The sequence below is a fragment of the Ranitomeya imitator genome, chromosome 1 (assembly GCF_032444005.1).
Source record: "Ranitomeya imitator isolate aRanImi1 chromosome 1, aRanImi1.pri, whole genome shotgun sequence".
Classification (NCBI taxonomy): Eukaryota; Metazoa; Chordata; class Amphibia; order Anura; family Dendrobatidae; genus Ranitomeya; species Ranitomeya imitator.
Genome location: NC_091282.1, coordinates 531814860 through 531837185, shown reverse-complemented (window position 1 = coordinate 531837185; position 22326 = coordinate 531814860). Strand labels below are relative to the sequence as shown.

The 22326-nt window shown below is 40.5% G+C and overlaps 1 protein-coding gene across 2 annotated transcripts in view; it reads right to left on the bottom strand.

Annotated features, from left to right (window-relative positions):
* The window catches only part of PAX5 (paired box 5), a 517932-nt gene that overhangs the window by 482190 nt on the left and 13416 nt on the right, over nucleotides 1-22326 (bottom strand). The window lies entirely within an intron of this gene.

Below are 22326 nucleotides of genomic sequence, written 5' to 3'. Positions count from 1 at the left end.
AAAACATATGCATACATCATGCAGAACATTTTCTTTTGTTCTAAAAAAAAACTAACACTTACATTTGCATTAGTTATGGAACGGATCCTTTTTGGACATTAATTCCATTTGTCTGTTCTTAAGATAGGACAGACAAATGGGAATGTCCAAACGGAAATGTGAATACATTCTTAGAAATGAAGACCTCTTTACAAGATATAAGACACTAGTACTATAGATAGAAGATAGAGCTATAAATTCAGCTCAGGGCCAAGGAGGTTCAAGATATTATTTGTACGTATTAATTCATAATTACATTTTATAGTAACATTAGATTACAAATCTAATAATATATATGTATGTATATTGTGGCATGGTGGCTGGTTATGTGATTGATAGGCGGTATGTATCACAGAGGTGGGTGGCCCTGTAATGGAAGTCAGGGCGTGTTTTGCTCAGCAGATCCACTGCTGAGGGTTTTAACTATACATTGGGAGGCTTCTAGGTGACTTGGAGAGATGGGTGGGTCCAGTCACTTGCATACCCACCCAAGGAGGTGTGTCTGAATACCCAAGATGAAGCCTGTATGTGATTGTGTGTTTGAGGACCTGCGGTGATGTCACGATCACCTGACTAGCCATGTCATAGGTACCTAGGTGTGGATACAATTATGTAATGGAGGTGTGTTTGGCATATGTGAGCGAGTGCTGGCTAGTCTGAGTCAGAGCAAGGAGGCCTGTGAGATACCTCCGGAGTGGACGGTCTGATAACCGTGACTGATACTGACCAGGGTCAGTAAGAGACGTCTGTGGGATAACTCTTAGGATAAGAGGCATCAGGAAACCTGTGTGGCCGACACCAACAGGGAACGGACAGTGATCCGTGTTATACGGACCGGGGTCAAAGAAAGACAGACTGTGTTTACTCTATGGGATACCTCTGAGGATAGGAGGCATCCGGGAACCTGTGTGATGGACACCAACAGGTAACGGACTGTAATCTGTGTTATGCTGACCGGGGTCAGTGAGGGACTGTGGTTCCAATAAAGAGACGAATGTGTACGGACAGTGTTCAAGCTGTTGCATACTACCAAATTCCTGAGGTTGCGGTTTATGCTGGTGTGTAAATAAACCAAATAGACTGTTTTTGTAAGAAAATCATGCCTTTGTGTGTTTATCCTATTGCCAAGTGAATGTCCCCAAGACACGCTGTAATCGCTATGTTACTATACAAGAATTTGGCACTCCAAAGATCAAATGCAAAGGAAGGACATTATGGCCGAAACATTAATATCAAACTACAATATGTTTTTGCACTATTATGGACTCACTTTATAATAAATTATTTGCATTTGATCTTTGGAGTGCCAAATTCTTCTTTTTTCTATAAATTACGGAGTGGATTCTTATTTGTGCCCCAGTATATATGGTGTGTGCCGCGTAGCCTCTCATTTAATATATATATATATGTGTATATATATATATATATATACACAGACAGACAGAAGTGACCCTTAGACAATTATATAGTAGATATATATATATACTTTTTTTTTACTTGCTTATATAGCTACTAGACATGAGCGAATATTGTCCTCTCCCTCTTGATTCAGTAAGTTATAGCGCTTACCGAAGAAGCTGCAGAGGGACCCCAGATATCTGGCTCTGTTACAGTCACAACACACAGGCTCTCCATGACTGTCACGGAGCCACGACACATGCCGCTGTGGAATCTGATTATCAGAAGTGCTCCAGGTTGCCGGGTTTCCTCTGCAGCTTCTTCAGAAAGCGCTATAGCTTGCCGAATAAGTAGCGAGCTGATGATGTTCAGTCATCTCTAATAGCCACCACTAATTTCCACATACATCATCACCATCTTCATTAGGGTTCACAATAATAATAATATAATAAGAAATCAAAGCAAACCATTGTATTAGATAGAGGTATTACCAACAAAAGCAGATATGTAAATATGAAAAGTTATTAAAAATATATACAGGTCCTTCTCAAAAAATTAGCATATAGTGTTAAATTTCATTATTTACCATAATGTAATGATTACAATTAAACTTTCATATATTATAGATTCATTATCCACCAACTGAAATTTGTCAGGTCTTTTATTGTTTTAATACTGATGATTTTGGCATACAACTGATAACCCAAAAAACCTGTCTCAAAAAATTAGCATATCAAGAAAAGGTTCTCTAAACGACCTATTACCCTAATCTTCTGAATCAACTAATTAACTCTAAACACATGCAAAATATACCTGAGGCTTTTATAAACTCCCTGCCTGGTTCATTACTCAAAACTCCCATCATGGGTAAGACTAGCGACCTGACAGATGTCAAGAAGGCCATCATTGACACCCTCAAGCAAGAGGGTAAGACCCAGAAAGAAATTTCTCAACAAATAGGCTGTTCCCAGAGTGCTGTATCAAGGCACCTCAATGGTAAGTCTGTTGGAAGGAAACAATGTGGCAGAAAACGCTGTACAATGAGAAGAGGAGACCGGACCCTGAGGAAGATTGTGGAGAAGGACCGATTCCAGACCTTGGGGAACCTGAGGAAGCAGTGGACTGAGTCTGGTGTGGAAACATCCAGAGCCACCGTGCACAGGCGTGTGCAGGAAATGGGCTACAGGTGCTGCATTCCCCAGGTAAAGCCACTTTTGAACCATAAACAGCGGCAGAGGCGCCTGACCTGGGCTACAGAGAAGCAGCACTGGACTGTTGCTAAGTGGTCCCAAGTACTTTTTTCTGATGAAAGCAAATTTTGCATGTCATTCGGAAATCAAGGTGCCAGAGTCTGGAGGAAGACTGGGGAGAAGGAAATGCCAAAATGCCTGAAGTCCAGTGTCAAGTACCCACAGTCAGTGATGGTGTGGGGTGCCATGTCAGCTGCTGGTGTTGGTCCACTGTGTTTCATCAAGGGCAGGGTCAATGCAGCTAGCTATCAGGAGATTTTGGAGCACTTCATGCTTCCATCGGCTGAAATGCTTTATGGAGATGAAGATTTCATTTTTCAGCACGACCTGGCACCTGCTCACAGTGCCAAAACCACTGGTAAATGGTTTACTGACCATGGTATTACTGTGCTCAATTGGCCTGCCAACTCTCCTGACCTGAACCCCATAGAGAATCTGTGGGATATTGTGAAGAGAAAGTTGAGAGACGCAAGACCCAACACTCTGGATGAGCTTAAGGCCGCTATTGAAGCATCCTGGGCCTCCATAACATCTCAGCAGTGTCACAGGCTGATTGCCTCCATGCCACGCCGCATTGAAGCAGTCATTTCTGCCAAAGGATTCCCGACCAAGTATTGAGTGCATAACTGAACATTATTATTTGATGGTTTTTTTGTTTGTTATTAAAAAACACTTTTATTTGATTGGATGGGTGAAATATGCTAATTTATTGAGACAGGTTTTTTGGGTTATCAGGAGTTGTATGCCAAAATCATCAGTATTAAAACAATAAAAGACCTGACAAATTTCAGTTGGTGGATAATGAATCTATAATATATGAAAGTTTAATTGTAATCATTACATTATGGTAAATAATGAAATTTAACACTATATGCTAATTTTTTGAGAAGGACCTGTATACATTTTTTTATATACAGTATCTACTATATAATTGTCTAAGGGTCACTTCCGTCTGTCTGTCTGTCTTTCTGTCACAGATATTCATTGGTCGCGGCCTCTGTCTGTCATGGAATCCAAGTCGCTGATTGGTCTCGACAACTGCCTGTCATGGCTGCCGCGACCAATCAGTGACGGCCACAGTCCGATTAGTCCCTCCCTACTCCCTTGCAGTCAGGTGCCCGCTCCATACTCCCCACAGTCACCGCTCACACAGGGTTAATGCCAGCGGTAACGGACCGCGTTATACCGCGGGTAACTCATTCCGTTACCGCCGCTATTAACCCTGTGTGACCAAGTTTTTACTATTGATGCTGCCTATGCAGCGTCAATAGTAAAAAGTTCTAATGTTAAAAATAATAAAAAAAATAAAAAATCATATACTCACCCTCCGGCGCCTTTCCCGCTCTTCGCGACATTCCGGTGCTAAGGATGGTATGCGACAAGGACCTTCCATGACGTCACGGTCATGTGACCATGACATCATCACAGGTCCTGCGCGCCTGCGCGAGAAGGACCTTCCATAACGTCATGGTCATGTGAACGCGACGTCAACACAGGTCCTGTGCGCCTACGCGAGAAGGACCTGCCATGACGTCATGGTCATGTGACCGCGACGTCATCACACCCTGGGACTACGCGGAAGGTGAGTATATGTTTATTTTTTATTTTTTAACCTGTGACATACGTGGCTGGGCAATATACTACGTAGCTTGGCAATATACTACGTGGCTCTGTGCTGCATACTACGTCGCTGTGCAATATACTACGTGGCTCTGTGCTGTATACTACGTCACTGGGCAATATACTACGTAACTGGGCAATATACTACGTAACTGGGCAATATACTATGTGGCTGGGCAATATACTACGTGGCTGGGCAATATACTACGTGGCTGGGCAATATACTACGTGGTTGGGCAATATACTACGTTGCTGGGCAATATACTACGTCGCTGTGCAGTATACTACGTGGCTCTGTGCTGTATACTACGTCGCTGTGCAATATACTATGTGGCTCTGTGCTGTATACTACGTCACTGGGCAATATACTACGTAACTGGGCAATATACTACGTAACTGGGCAATATACTACGTGACTGGGCAATATACTATGTGGCTGGGCAATATACTATGTGGCTGGGCAATATACTACGTGGTTGGGCAATATACTACGTGGCTGGGCAATATACTACGTCGCTGTGCAGTGTACTACGTGGCTCTGTGCTGTATACTACATCGCTGTGCAATATACTACGTGGCTCTGTGCTGTATACTACGTCACTGGGCAACATACTACGTAACTGGGCAATATACTACGTAACTAGGCAATATACTACGTGACTGGGCAATATACTACGTGACTGGGCAATATACTAGGTGACTGGGCAATATACTACGCAGCTGGGCAATATAGTACGTGACTGGCAATATACTACGTGGGCTGTGCAATATACTACGTGGCTCTGTGCTGTATACTACATCGCTGAGCAATTTACTATGAAACTGGGCAATATACTACGTAACTGGGCAATATACTACGTGGCTGGGCAATATGCTCTGTGCTGTATACTACGTCACTGGGCAATATACTACGTTGCTGGGCAATATACTATGTGACTGGGCAATATACTACGCAGCTGGGCAATATAGTACGTGACTGGGCAATATACTACGTAGCTGGGCAATATAGTACGTGACTGGGCAATATACTACGTGGGCTGTGCAATATACTACGTGGCTCTGTGCTGTATACTACATCACTGGGCAATATACTACGTAACTGGGCAATATACTATGTGGCTGGGCAATATGCTCTGTGCTGTATGCTACGTCACTGGGCAATATACTACGTAACTGGGCAATCTACTACTTAACTGGGCAATATACTACGTGGCTGGGCAGTATGCTCTGTGCTGTATACTACGTGACTGGGCAATATACTACGTGGCTGGGCAATATACTACGTGACTGGGCAATATACTACATGGCTGGGCAATATACTACGTCGCTGTGCAGTATACTACGTGGCTCTGTGCTGTATACTACGTCGCTGTGCAATATACTACGTGGCTCTGTGCTGTATACTACGTCACTGGGCAATATACTACGCAACTGGGCAATATACTACGTAACTGGGCAATATACTACGTGGCTGGGCAATATGCTCTGTGCTGTATACTACGTCGCTGGGCAATTTACTACGTAACTGGGCAATATACTACGTGGCTGGGCAGTATGCTCTGTGCTGTATACTACGTGACTGGGCAATATACTACGTGGCTGGGCAATATACTACGTGACTGGGCAATATACTACGTGGCTGGGCAATATACTACGTCGCTGTGCAGTATACTACGTGGCTCTGTGCTGTATACTACGTCGCTGTGCAATATACTACGTGGCTCTGTGCTGTATACTACATCACTGGGCAATATACTACGTAACTGGGCAATATACTATGTAACTGGGCAATATACTACGGGACTGGGCAATATACTATGTGACAGGGCAATATACTAGGTGACTGGGCAATATACTACGTAGCTGGGCAATATAGTACGTGACTGGCAATATACTATGTGGGCTGTGCAATATACTACGTGTCTCTGTGCTGTATACTACGTCGCTGAGCAATATACTATGTAACTGGGCAATATACTACGTAACTGGGCAATATACTACGTAACTGGGCAATATACTACGTAACTGGGCAATATACTGCGTGGCTGGGCAATATGCTCTGTGCTGTATACTACATCACTGGGCAATATACTACGTGGCTGGGCAATATACTACGTGACTGGGCAATATACTACGTGACTGGGCAATATACTACGCAGCTGGGCAATATAGTACGTGACTGGGCAATATACTATGTAGCTGGGCAATATAGTACGTGACTGGGCAATATACTACGTGGGCTGTGCAATATACTACGTGGCTCTGTGCTGTATACTACGTCGCCGGGCAATATACTACGTAACTGGGCAATATACTACGTGGCTGGGCAATATGCTACGTGACTGGGCAATATACTACGTGGCTGGGCAATATACTACGTGACTGGGCAATATACTACATGGCTGGGCAATATACTACGAGGACATGCATATTCTAGAATACCCGATGCGTTAGAATCGGGCCACCATCTAGTATATATATATATATATATATACTAGCTGAAGAGCCCGGTGTTGCCTGGACATAGTAAATATTTGTGGTTAGTTATAGCACCTCACTTCTCTTATTTTCCCATCACGCCTCTCATTTTCCCAATCACATCTTTCATATTCCCCCTCACATCTCTCATTTTCTCCCTCACACCTCTCATTTTCTCCCTCACTCCTCTCATTCCCCCCTAACACTTGTCATTTCAACCTCACATCTGTCATTTTCTGATCACTCCACTATTTTTCCTCACTCCTCTCATTTTGCACTTACACCTTTTCATTTTCACCTCACACCTCTCATTTTCACCTCATCACCTCAGTATATACATGTTTGTCATCTCCCTTATATATAGTATACATCTGTATGTCATCTCCTGTATATAGTATATACCTGTATGTCATCTCCCCTGTATATAGTATATACCTGCTGTGTGTCATCTCCCCTATATATAGTATATACCTGAATGTCATCTCCTTCTATATATAGTATATACCTGTATGTCATCTCCTCCTGTATATAGTATATACCTGTGTGTCATCTCCCCTGTATATAGTATATATCTGTGTGTCATCTCCTCCTGTATATAGTATATACCTGCATGTCATCTTCTATATATAGCATATACCTGTATGTCATCTCCTCCTGTATATAGTATATACCTGTAGGTCATCTGCTCCTGTATATAGTATATACCTGTGTGTCATCACCTCCTGTATATAGTATATACCTGTATGTCATCTCCTCCTGTATATATATGTACCTGTATGTCATATCCTCCTCTATATAGTATATACCTGTGTGTCATCTCTCCTGTATATAGTATATATCTGTGTGTCATCTCCCCTGTATATAGTATATACCTGTGTGTCATCTCCTCCTGTATTAGACCTCGTTCACACGTTATTTGCTCAGTATTTTTACCTCAGAATTTGTAAGCTAAATTGGCAGCCTGATAAATCCCCAGCCAACAGGAAGCCCTCCCCCTGGCAGTATATATTAGCTCACACATACACATAATAGACAGGTTATGTGACTGACAGCTGCCGTATTTCCCATATGGTACATTTGTTGTAGTTTGTCTGCTTATTAATCAGATTTTTATTTTTGAAGGATAATACCAGACTTGTGTGTGTTTTAAGGCGAGTTTCGTTTGTCAAGTTGTGTGTGTTGAGTTGCATGTGGCGACATGCATGTAGCAACTTTTGTGAGATGAGTTTTGTGTGGCAACATGCGTGTAGCAACTTTTTGTGTGTCGAGTTGCATGTGACAGGTTAGTGTAGCAAGTTGTGTGCAGCAAGTTTTGCGCATGGCGAGTTTTGCGCGTGGCGAGTTTTATGTGTGGTGCCTTTTGAGTATGTGCAAGTTTTGTGTGAGGGGGAATTTTCAAGCACCCCGCATAGAAAAAAATCCCATAAAAACAATCAAAGCAAGGATATGGTCATAAAAAATTGCTTTATTAATTAAATAAAATTTAGACTATACCATACAATAGAGCAAAAAAAATGCATATATATAAAAAATGTATATAAAATTGTATATAAATATATATAAGTGCCTGTAGTTAACTGGTGTCCATTTATGTAAATCCTGTGTCCATCATGTCATACCATATGGCCCATAAAAACACACAAAAAGGGGGGATACAAATCACAACTAATGAATACAAATGTGTCAAGTAAAAGCAGAAATCTGCAAGAGTGGGGGTGTAAACGTTACTCAATCTAAATGTGCAAATAGTGCATACATGTGAAGCAACAGAACACCGCATTAGCGGCAACAAACAATATAGTGAATGAGCCAATAGGCAGTATAAGGGGACACTTACTAGTAATATGTAACTCCGATTCCAGGGACCACCAGTCACTATCCAGGGCACCCCGACGTGCGTTTCGGACGCACAATCCTTCGTCAGGGGATGTCCTGACGAAGGATCGTGCGTCCGAAACGCGCGTCGGGGTGCCCTGGATAGTGACTGGTGGTCCCTGGAATCGGAGTTACATATTACTAGTAAGTGTCCCCTTATACTGCCTATTGGCTCATTCACTATATTGTTTGTTGCCGCTAATGCGGTGTTCTGTTGTTTCACATGTATGCACTATTTGCACATTTAGATTGAGTAACGTTTACACCCCCACTCTTGCAGATTTCTGCTTTTACTTGACACATTTGTATTCATTAGTTGCGATTTGTATCCCCCCTTTTTGTGTGTTTTTATGGGCCATATGGTATGACATGATGGACACAGGATTTACATAAATGGACACCAGTTAACTACAGGCACTTATATATATTTATATACAATGTTATATACATTTTTTATATATATGCACTTTTTTTGCTCTATTGTATGGTATAGTCTAAATTTTATTTAATTAATAAAGCAATTTTTTATGACCATATCCTTGCTTTGATTGTTTTTATGGGATTTTTTTCTATGCGGGGTGCTTGAAATTTCCCCTTCATTGTATGTAGTGTTTCACTACAATACTTGCACACTGGGTGTTCTTAGGGTATTTTATTTATTAATTTATATAGTGATATTGATATATATATATATATATATTGGTTAATTTGTACCCTGTGTGCATTAGTGTGTTTTTAATTGTTAAGTTTTGTGTGAGGCAACTTTTGCATGTGTTGCAACTTTTGTGCATGTGGCAATTTTTCCGCGTGTGTAAGTTTTGCATGTGGCGAGTTTTCCATGAGGTGAGTTTTGCACTTGTGGCGAGTTTTGCAAGAGCCTAGTTTTTGCATGTGGCGACTTCTGTGCGTAGCGAGTTTTGAGTGGCGACTTTTGTGTTTTGACTTTTATGTGGCGAGGTTGGTGTATTTGTGGTGAAATGTGTGCTGAGGGTGGTATGTGTTCAAGCACGTGGTAGTGTGTGGCACATTTTGTGTGTGTGTTCATATCGCCGTGTGTGGTGAGTATCCCATGTCGGGGCCTCACCTTAGCAACTGTATGGTATATACTCTTTGGCGCCATCACTCTCATTCTTTAAGTCCCCCTTGTTCACATCTGGCAGCTGTCAATTTGCCTCCTACACTTTTCCTTTCATTTTTTCCCATTATGTAGATAGGGGCAAAATTGTTTGGTGAATTGGAGAGCACGGGGTTAAAATTTCACCTCACAACATAGCCTATGACGCTCTCAGGGTCCAGACGTGTGACTGTGCAAAATTTTGTGGCTGTAGCTGCAACGCCTCCAACACTTTTCCTTTCACTTTTTTCCCCATTATGTAGATAGGGGCAAAATTGTTTGGTGAATTGGAACGCGCGGGGTTAAAATTTCGCCTCACAACATAGCCTATGACGCTCTCGGGGTCCAGATGTGTGACTGCAAAATTTTGTGGCTGTAGCTGCGACGGTGCAGATGCCAATCCCGGACATACATACACACACACACACACATACACCCACACATTCAGCTTTATATATTAGATATATATATATATATATATATATATATACTGTAAATATATATATAAACTTATTTTATTACATAGATCCCTTAAGTGAAAAGTAGCCATATAAAAAAATGAATGAACCCTTAAAAATAGCAGGCATAAGAGGTTAAAAAAATAAAATATTGCTATAATATTCCTGCTAGCTTAGGGTGATTTTGTGACTAAAAGATATATTCCTCATATTTTAAAGGTGTTAATCATATCATGCAGTAGAGCTTGAAATTACTGCAATTGGCACTCCCAAACCATGAAAGTTACAAATCTTCAATGATTTGAGTTAAATTTGGCCTTAATGGCTTAGGACAATGATATAGTCTAAACAAATTGTGCAATTTATGTTGATTTTTAAATACCATGTCATGTTATTGTTTTTATCTATAGTCTCTCACATATTTTAATGGAATTGTACAAACAGATTTAAACAAACAGGTGAAAATTAAAGGCTGATTATTTGTTTAGGCTCCATTGATTTGGGCATAATAAATCCCCAATAATTTTTCAAATATATCTTTATATGTGGACAGAAAAATGACTTGTAGAATGATATAACATTAAACTGTTTTTCTTATTTAGGACATATAGAGCTGACATGGATATACAGTATATGGATATATACAGGAATAGCAATAGACTAAATGTATGAGCAGATGTCCTGCACATTGCGATAAGCCATATATTTCATGATAGACAGATTAGAGCCAGTGAAGAACATTTCGACAAAAAGGAAGGCATTTTTTTTATAAATAGTCTTACAATTAATGGTGTAATAGAGGACTTACAGGGAAAAGGAACAGTGGACATTTGTTAAGTGCATGACAGGAAGGTCAAATATTTCTCAAGTCAGTTGTTTAAGCATGAATAATTACAAGAGACATTTATTCGAGGAGGTGAACATTCTACAGGATCTATTAACCAAGACGAAGAATGATTACAGAACTATACATACTGTACATACCTATAATGTTGTACAAACTATGACAATTAGCAAGAAGTAGTATACAGAAAAATAATGCTCAAACATTTGTCATGAAAACAATGCCTGATAGTTCTAATTCCGTTGGTTCAGATGCTCTAGAACAGAGGTCCCCAACTCCAGTCCTCAAGGCCCACCAACAGGTCATGTTTTCAGGATTTCCTTTGCATTGCACAGGTGATGCAATTATTACCTGGGCAAGACTAAGGACATCCTGAAAACATGACCTGTTGGTGGGCCTTGAGGACTGGAGTTGGGGACCTCTGCTCTAGAACATTTGCTCTAAAAGAGGAAAGTTAAAATATTTCTATTATACTTTTTCTCGCTTAGGGTGACATTCTCTGTAAAACAGTTTCTCTAAAGCCGCGTGATACCTTGTCCACTTTGTACTCTCAATGTATACTCAGGAAAGAAAGTTAATGCAAAAAGAAGGGTTACCCTAGATGTCTTCTAATATAAAATGCAAAAAAAATTCACCAACCAAACATCGTAAGCTGCTATTTGTGGAAAAATAAGATATATTAATTATGCTGGATATGAATAACAAAGGTGTTATTTTTGTTACATAGGGGTGTACATGATGTGTGAGACTGCACTGCTGAATTTAAAGGGAACCTGTCACGTTGTACATGCAGTCCGATCTGTGGACAGTATTCTATAGAGAAGGAGAAGCGAGCACAATGATATATGGGTTTGTTGGAATAGATTCAGAATATTGTATTCTATTGTAATCCCTGGTATTCGTATGCATGTGTCCAGTGGGTGGTGCCACTAGTGATTGACGGCTATCTCTGTGTGCCCAGACTTACAGAGCAGAATGTTAATCATTGAGTATGACCACCTACTAGACTCCTATGCAACCAAACACCTGAGATTTCAATGAAAAAAGTGCAACCTTTACTGAAACTTTCCTTCAAAAAATGATCTGATATTCAATCTGACAGGCTCCCTTTAAACGGAACCTGTCACCCCCAAAATCAAAGATGAGCTAAGCCTCAACAGGGCAGAAAAAGTACGCCAGAGCCGCAGCGTGAATACAAGAAGAGGACATCATCCTATGAAGAAGGGAGGTCCCCGGACCGTGACGCCCATCGGATCGGACCGCCCCCCAGGTGAGTATAATCTAACCTCTTTTTCTCATCTTTCAGGATACATCGGGGGCTTATCTACAGCATAACAGAATGCTATAGATAAGCCCCTGCTGCCGGTGGGCTTAGCTCATCTTTGATTTTGGGGGTGACAGGTTCCCTTTAAAGGGAGACTGTCAGATTGAATATTAGATCATTTTTTGAAGGAAAATTTCAGTAAACATTGCACTTTTTTCATTGAAATCCCTGGTGTTTGGTTGCCTAGGAGTCTAGTCCTCTTCTTTTATTCACGCTTCGGCGCAGGCGTACTTTGTCTGCCCTGTTGAGGGCAGAGCAAAGTACTACAGTGCACAGGCGCCGGGAAAGGTCAGAGAGGCCCGGTGCCTGCGCACTGCAGTACTTTGCTCTGCCCTCAACAGGGCAGACAAAGTACGCCTATGCCAGAGCCGCAGCGTGAAGACAAGAAGAGGACTACATCCTATGAAGATGAGAGGCCCAGGACTGGACTGCGACGCCCATTGGATCGGACCGCCCCCCCAGGTGAGTATAATCTAACCTCTTTTCATCTTTCAGGATACATCGGGGGCTTTAGATAAGCCCCTGATGCCGGTGGGCTTAGCTCATCTACAATTTTGGGGGTGACAGGTTCCCTTTAAGGCCTCATTCAGATGTCCACTTTTCATATGTTTGTTCTATATGTGTTTTTCACATATGGGAGATGTGCCCATTTTTATCCAAGTCACGGATCAAACTTGCCTATTCAAATCAATGAGTCCATGAAAAATGCAACACACAGATGTTATCTGTGTGACATCCAAGTGCTGTCTTTTACTGGTTAACCACATAGTGCAAAATTACTTTCCTGTATATTAGTTCTGTGACCCACAAGTGTGTAGGAGGCTCAATAGCTGAGCTCCCCCTCACACTGTATGTGCAGGCTCTGTTACATAGCCAGCATCAGTCTCTAACAGCTGAGTTCTGATCGTCGCTGTTAACCATTTAGATGCTGCTTTCAGTCTCTGACAGTGACTGTGCTAGTACTGGCTCCCACTGGCCCTGATGGGTCACGATGGAAGCTGAGGGTCTGCTGAAGGCTTCCATGCCTTCTATCTTGGTACTCCTGTGAAGCTCAAAGTGAGCCACAAATTATGCAATGTACTGCAATACTGTGTTGTTGAAATACCTAGTAAAAGCAATTAGACAATTTCAAGATCAAGTCTTAATGGGAATAAAAAGTGTGAAACAGTTTAAAAAATATAAAAAATAGAAATCACTCTCATTTTTCACCATTAAAAATGTAAAAAATGAAAAGAAAAAACATATTTGCTATAACTGCAACCATAAAAGTAAGTTCATAAAAATATAAATTGAATTCACCTGTAAAATAAATGCCATAAATAAAAAAAATCTACAGAATTTAGATTTTTCACCACAATTCCTTAAAAAATAAATTTAAAAGCTATCAAAATGTTCTATGTACCCCAAAATTATATAAATTAAAATTTCAACTCATCGAGTTAAAAACAAGCCGTCACACCAAAAATGATCTTGAAAACTTCACTATATTTTTCATCAGGTAAATAAAACAAAAAAATAATGAAAATTTGATACTGCTATAATTGCTCTGACCAGGAAAATCATACTGATGGTCATTTTTACCATAAAACAAAACCACCAAAAAAAACTGACAGAATTGCATTTTGTTCACGATTTCAACACACTTTGAATTTATCTGTTTTTCAGTTTATTATTTTGTATAATATATGGTGTCATATGACTATATCAATGGAATAAAAAGTTAGTGATCCTGGAAAAAGGAAAGGCAAAAACGTAAAATCAAAAATGAAAAATTGCCCTGTCTTTGACGTGTTAATTGGTAGAAGCTTGGAATTTATTTTATTTTTTTGCATAAGAGAAAAAATGGATGCCACACCGATGAATGAAATTATTAAAAATCAGTTATCAAACTGATGAAAATGGAATGTTTTATCTGTATTTAAAAAAAAAAAAAACAGACATCTTATTGACACCTAAGGGTGTTCTATAAGGGAGTGACTGAAAACAAAATATACTCAAATTTTGCATAGCCAGAAGTATTGGTCTCTTCAACATATAATTTCCAAATTGTAGAAGTGCCAATACACTCCATTAATTCCCAGGGTTGGGGCAAATTAGCAAAAAATAATAATTTTGTCTGTCACTTGGCCTGCCTCAGAGCAAAAAGTTTTGTCAAGACTTAAGTCTGAAGCCCTGAAAAACAGAATTTGAGCGTATGTTCTGATGGGGCCAGTGACTCGAATCATACAGATGAAGTCACTGTGTGCTGCATCAGACATCATATTCAGCCTCATAAGTTTACTCAAGGTGGGTCCAAGATGCAGTCGACCACATCTTGGACCCTGCCTTAAACAGGCCAAACATTATGTCCGTTAGAGCAAACAGTGACTCCTTCAGCATCATTACTGTTATTAGCCCATCAGCACATACAGTTGTGTGAAAAAGTGTTTGCCCCCTTCCTGATTTCCTATTCTTTTGCATGTTTATCACACTTAAATATTTCAGATTACCAAAAAATAAATAAATATTAGACAAAGATAATACAAGTAAACACAAAATGCAGTTTTTAATTGAAGGTCTTTATTATTAAGGGAAAAAGAAATCTAAACCTACAGGGCCCTGTGTGAAAAAGTGATTGCCTCCTAAGCTTAATAACTGGTTGGGCAACCCTTAGCAACAACAACTGCAATCAAGCATTTGCAGTAACTGGCAATGAGTGTTTTACAACGCTATGGAGGAATTTTGGCCCACTCATCTTTGCAGAAATGTTGCAATTCAGCCTCATTGAAGGGTTTCTGAGCATGAACCGCCTTTTTCTCCTTATTGCTCAGCAGTGGTTTTTGTCTTGGAACTCTGCCATGCAGGCAAATTTTCCCAGTCTCATTCTTATGTGGAGTCATGGATACTGACCTTAACTGAGGCAACTGAGACCCGAAGTTCTTTGGATGTTGTTGTGGGGTCTTTTGTGACCTTTTAGACGAGTCATCAATAATAATAATAATCTTTATTTTTATATAGCGCTAACATATTCCGCAGCGCTTTACAGTTTTGCACACATTATCATCACTGTCCCCGATGGGGCTCACAATCTAGAATCCCTATCAGTATGTCTTTGGAATGTGGGAGGAAACCGGAGTGCCCGGAGGAAACCCACGCAAACACGGAGAGAACATACAAACTCTTTTGCAGATGTTGTCCTGGGTGGGATTAGAACCCAGGACCCCAGCGCTGCAAGGCTGCAGTGCTAACCTCTGCACCACCGTGTTGCCCCTCGTGGGTCATTTTGCTTGGCTGGCCACTCCTGGGAAGGTTCACCACTGTTCCATGTTTTTGCCATTTGCGGATAATGGCTCTCACTCTGGTTCACTGGAGTCCCAAACCTTGAGAAATAGATTTATAACCCTTTCCAGACTGATAGATCTCAATTACTTTGTTTCTAATTTGTTCCAGAATTTCTTTGGATCGCGGCATGATATCTATAGTGGATGCTTTCCTGAAACGGAAAGTACTTGCAAGCAGCATAATACAAAGAATAGCAGGTTTACCCAGAATCCTTTGCAGTAGGCGGAGCTATGCAAATCATCTCTTTCCACCCCTGTCTAATCCACAGCGCTTGGAACCGCCAAGCGTGCAATGCTGCGGATTAGTTTCTAAATTTACACAGCCAACCAATTCCTACCTGTGGACACGTGTTTCGGGCTTTGGGCCCTCATCAGCACAGGGCTGGAATTGGTTGGCTGTATGGAGTGGGGCTCGGTGAGCAAGCGATACATATATGCTAGCCACCTTGGTTGGCTGTGTAAATTTAGAAACTAATCCGCAGCATTGCACGCTTGGCGGTTCCAAGCGCTGTGGATTAGACAGGGGTGGAAAGAGATGATTTGCATAGCTCCGCCTACTGCAAAGGATTCTGGGTAAACCTGCTATTCTTTGTATTATGCTGCTTGCAAGTACTTTCCGTTTCAGGAAAGCATCCACTATGTATTTCCTTTAAGTAGAGGGCTTTTCGGTCTCTTTCGTCCCGCTACATTTAGCCCAACTTAGGTCTCTCCCTAAGGTGGCTAGCATATATTTATGGCATGATATCTAGCTTTTGAGATTCTTTTGATCTACTTCAGTTTGTCAGGCAGGTCCTATTTAAGTGATTTCTTGATTGAGAACAGGTGTGGCAATAATCAGGCCTGCATGTGGCTTTCGAATTTGAACTCGGCTTCCCAAATATGTGATAAACCACAGTTCATTTATGTTTTAAGGGGGGAGGAGGGCCAATCACTTTTTCATACAGCGCCCAGTAAGTTTGGATTTTTTTTCCTTAATAATAAAGACCTTCATTTAAAAATTGCATTTTATGTTTACTTGTGTTATCTTTGTCTAATGTTTAAATTTGTTTGGTGATCTGAAATAATTAGATGTGGCAAACAGGCAAAAGAATAGGAAATCAGGAAGGGGGATAAACACTTTTCTACACAACTGTATGCCCTAATCCCATTTCCAGGGTATCAGACGAAAAACCCTGATGGTGCCACTGATAGTAGGCTAATATGCTTTGTAACAAAGTTATCAACAATTACAATTTTACTTTTCGGGGTGCAGTTGGGACAAGTTCGCTTTGTAGACTGTGTCCTCTTTCACACAGGATGCATTACAGTTAGCACTGGACAGCCCGCCACAAGGCGTTATTAATAGGCTATGATCCAGATGCTTTGCATTCTCTCTGTGAACACTGCTGCAGATTATTTGTTTGCACTGGTGTTCCAAACGGCCAATCCTTGATTGTAGGCTGGCTGTCTCATTGGTATTATCGCACCTGTGTAGTTGCCATCTTTACTTGGGCCCGCTGCACCATGATAGTGCATTTGATTCAAGGCCTAGACAGGTAACACCTTTGCCTATCTTTTTGGTGTTTCTTCTGTGCTATAAAATGCCGCCCAAAGTTTAAACTGTTCATTGTGATAGATCATCTTTAATATTTCTTTGACAAGAGTGTAACTGACAAAGTATTTACATGCAAAGAAAATAGATTAACTCAATCACTTTTAGGGTAAATGCAAATAGTGCTGATTTAATGTGAATTTTGATGTGAACTATGTGTTACATGTGGTTTTTGGTGTAGATTTTCTTGTAAATTTTACCCAAAACATTTGAAAATGGTGAAGTCTGCAATGACGAAGAATTGACAAGCTACTGATTGTAAAGTCTGCACTGAAGGTCAATTTATGTGAGAAAACGTTATGCAACATGTAGATGAAATTTTCAAAATCTCATTAATTTAGCTGGTAGTTTATTATGCTTTATCTTTTGGACTTACTTAGTGGTCCTCCTCAGTCACCCATACAGACAGACATACATTAGACCTTATCTTTACCTGACTCTGCTCCCTATCTAACCTCACAACCTCCCCTCTCCCCCTATCTGACTACCATCTACTCATGCTCTCATCCCTTTCCTTCTCCCCTGTCACCCATGTCCAAAAACTAGCACACCCCCACAGAAACCTCACACATCTAGACACTCACACACTCTCTGACTCTATTCTTCCACAGGCATCCATATCTTCACTCCACGACTCAGACAGTGTCACAGCTTTCATCAACGCCACTCTTGCATCAACTACTGACATGGTCGCCCCTCTCGCGCATGGAAGTGAAATGAATTAATAGACAACCCTGGCACAATAATCTCACTAAAAAGCTTCGGCAAGTGTCCAGGGCTACAGAGCCGCATTGGAAGAAAATACATTATCAGGGCGACTTCACCGCATTCAAACAAGCAACACTAGCATTCAAATCAGCCCTCATCTCTGCTAAACAGGCCTACTTCACAACCCTCATATCATCCTTATCTTACAATCCCCAACAGTTATTAAAACCTTTTAACTCCATCCTCCGCTCACTACAGCCCCCGCCAACCTCCCTAATCTTTGTTGAGGACTTTGCTGCATATTTAAAAATAAGATCAACCAAACACGGCAAGTCTTTATTGTTCAACCACCACAACCCCTTTGTATAGCAGATCGTTGCCCTTACCCTATAACCTCCCTCTCCAACATCTCTCTGAGTTTACTCGTCTTCTCTCCAAACCACACCTCACCACTTGTGCACTTGGCTACATCCTACATCCTCCCCACCCTCACCACCACACTTATCCCATCCCTAACCCATTTCTTCAACTTATCACTAACTTCTGTTTTCAATCATGCCACAATAACGCCTATCCTCAAAAAAATATCCCTCAGCCCAACCGCTATGTCCAGCTATCACCCCATATCATTGCTCTCATTTGCTTCCAAATTTTTGAGCAGCATGGTCACTCTGAATTTTCTTCCCACCTCCCTCTCATCTAACTCGCTCTTCGACAGCCTACAATCTGGCTTTCATCCCCACCATGAAACTGCCCCGACCAAAATTACTAATGACTTACTTACAGCCAAACCCCACAGACAATTCTCTACACTCCTTCTTCTAGACCTGTCCTCTGCCATCAAAGACCATGTCCTATCCTGCATCTTATACCTTTCCTACCACACGTTTAGCATCTCCCACTCTCACACTACCTCCTCATCTCGCCCTTTCTCTGTTGGAGTCCCTCAAGGGACTAGGATCCACAACACTTCTACATCTATGGCCTGGGACAACTCATTAAGTCCCATGGCTTCTAGCATCATCTGTATGCTGATGACACTCAGATCTACCTCTCTGGCCCAGATGTCAACTCTCTGCTGTCCAGAATCCCAGAGTGTCTATCATATCCTCCTTATGCTCCTAGTGCTTCCTCAAGCTCAATATAGACAAATTTGAACTCATTATCTTTCCTCCATCTCACGTATCATCGCTACCTGATCTATCTATCACAAATGACATTACTTTCCCCTGTACCAGAAATCCACTGCCTTGGAGTAACCATTGACTCTGCCCTGTCCTTCAAACCACACATCCAAGCTCTCGCCACCTCCTGTTGCCTACTGCTCAAAAATATTGCCAAAATCCATCCTTTCTTCAACCCTCACTCTACTAAAAAGCTTGTGCATGCCCTTATCATCTTCCGCATCGACTACTGCAACATCCTCTTCTGTGGCCCACCTGCTAGAACTCTCGCACCTTTCTAGTCCATCTGTTCATCTCTCTCCTTGTTACTCCTTCTTTTCCCCCCTATGCAAATCCCTCCATTGGTTCTCAATTCCCTAGCATATTCAGTTCAAGTTACTAACACTGACTTACTAAGCCATCCATAACCTTTCTCCTCCCTACATCTCTGAATTAATCTCCTGTTATCTTCCCTCACGTAATCTCCGGTCTTCCCAAGACCTCCTTCTCTCCTCCACACTTATTTATTCCCCCCAATCGCCTCCCAAGACTTCTCCTGAGTATCCCCCATCCTCTGGAATTCTGTGCCCCAACAAGTCCGATTATCCACAACATTCGGATCCTTCAGACGAAACCTGAAAATCCATTTCTTCAAGAAAGCTTACAACCTGCAATGACCATGCTGCCACCTCAACACCATCAGAGCTACTGCAACCCCCAAGCTACTGTCTCCTTCCCCATCATCCTGTAGAATGTAAGCCAGCCTTTCTACCTGTCTATCATTGTTAGTTTGTTTACTGCAAGTGATATCTCTATTTGGTATGTAACCCCATCTCTTGTACAGCACTATGGAATCAATGGTGCTATATAAATAATAATAATAATTATGCCGTGGATTTTCCACATGCAAATCCACATGGGAAATTCACATCAAATCAACAGTGCGTGCCTTTACACTTACTGAGGCACAGCCATGCGTAATACCTGCATAGTCCAAAAGTAGAAGAATATTCTGCATGAATATATCATGATTTGGAGGAGACAGAAAAACATTGCACCATATTTCATTCAACTCTTTTAAAAAATATTAGTATTTATTTTTGTATAGAAGTGGGTGCTAAAACTATCAATATACATGGATTTTGGTGTTAGATTAATGAAAGATGAGAGATGATGCATATGAGATAGATAGTTCTCAATCCTTTTAGTTAATTCCTCATTAAGTAGTTCCAGCTACAGATAAAGAGATCTAGTCGTTCCCGTCTTACTTTTATTTCCATTCTTTTTCATTTGATTTTACATTTAATGTCTCTTTAATTGGATTTGGTTGGCATTTAGTAGGATTAACTAGCTACAGCAAAATATAAACTCAGTGCCAGCTCATTTAAAATATAATCAATGCAAGAGAAAAGTTGTAGCAGAGGTTTCTTTGGATATGAAAAGAGCATTTGCACTGGATAAAGTTTCTGCACCTGGGAATGCTGTCACTTTCAAGCTTCAATTTACATAAACTGCGGTGACTAAAAGTAGCCTTTATACACTTAGGATAATAATTGTTACCACCATTCAAGTCTATAACAGGTTATAAAGGACCACAAAACCTAAAACAAGAGCATTGGTAAATTAATGAGAAATGGAAAAATATTGATAATTGTGTAACAAGAAGTTGATATTTTCTCCATCACATTAATGTATATATCCTGATAACTGCATATCAAAAAAGATCATAGATAATGAAATCTCTTCTTTGACATCTGGGATATTTGGTTGAACTCCTCTTACAATAATAGAATCATTTTTAGCTATACTTGTAAAGTTGCATTTGACTCAATTGCCATAGACTTCCATGGATGTCACATTTGACTGCGACTTATCTGTAACTTTTTTACAGTAAAAACACAGCTATAAAATTTGTGTTACGCAGATATTTTTGTTGCATGACTTCTCTGAGAATTGCTCTCCTCCATCACATGTGGCAATATAGGCCCCAAAGTTGCCAGCTTGACTTTTTCTTTTTTTTCTGGGCAGCTTTTAAAAATTATTTGAACATCAATTATTTTTATGGACACATTGTAAAATCATAATTAAAAATTTCATAATAAATCATTATGATTATATGTGATACACATCTACAGCCCATAAATTCTATATGAAGACATCAGCTGCAGTCACTGTAAAAATCTGTATAAGTACAAGACAATAAAGTGCCTTATTTTTACGGGCCATGGAATTTCTGGATGGTTGGCAATCCTAGTAGCCTCAACCTTAATTATTGAATTGAGGCTCTTCATTCCGTCTCTACGGATATTTAGGAAACAATGAGATGTTCTTAAGGATCTCAATGAATTTTAGCGTGTTCCTGTTTGATTGTAAGAAATCAGCTCATTAAATTTATTCCATTCTAAACATTTTACAACCAAATGTGAAGAGTATTATTGAAAACTGGAAGCATTTAGGAACTACAGAAACTCAGTCATGAAGTGGCAGACCATGTAAAATTATAGAGCGGGGTCACCGAATGCTTAGGCACATAGGGCCTTATTATCCATCTGTGATTTATTGAAGTTACTTTTGTTTTTATTTTTTTGCTTTGTGGTATTTGCTGATGGTTTTGTGCCAAATTCTTCAAAATGGCACATGATGCTCATGACTTCAGCACAATCTCAAAAAGGCTCTTTATTTATGTCCTCAAACGTTTTTTCAATGTTCCAGCACCAAAAGTTACAAAGTCATTGAAAAGTCAAAAAAATGTACCAAATTAGAAGCTCCTTCAGAAACCTTACTACGGGAAGGAGAGCATGGTTGGACTGGAGTTAGATACACCCAAAAAATGTTTCAATTGGCAATAATCACATTTCATGATTCTTTCTAAGTCATCAGGACTAGCAAAGTTGACAAGGAAAAAAAACTTTAAAAAGAAAGAAAAGTTAAAAAGTGGAGCATAACTTAGAAAATAAGGCACACACGCTAAAGCTACTAAAATGCAAATTACTCCAGAAAACAGGAAAACAAACAATTATAAATGTTTAAAAGTGGTCAACGATCTGCATACTTAATAATTGCAGAAATCCAAACCTCCTCTGTCAGTGACATCAGCACAAAAACTGTGCACTGGGAGCTTCATGATATGTGCCCCTGACTGCA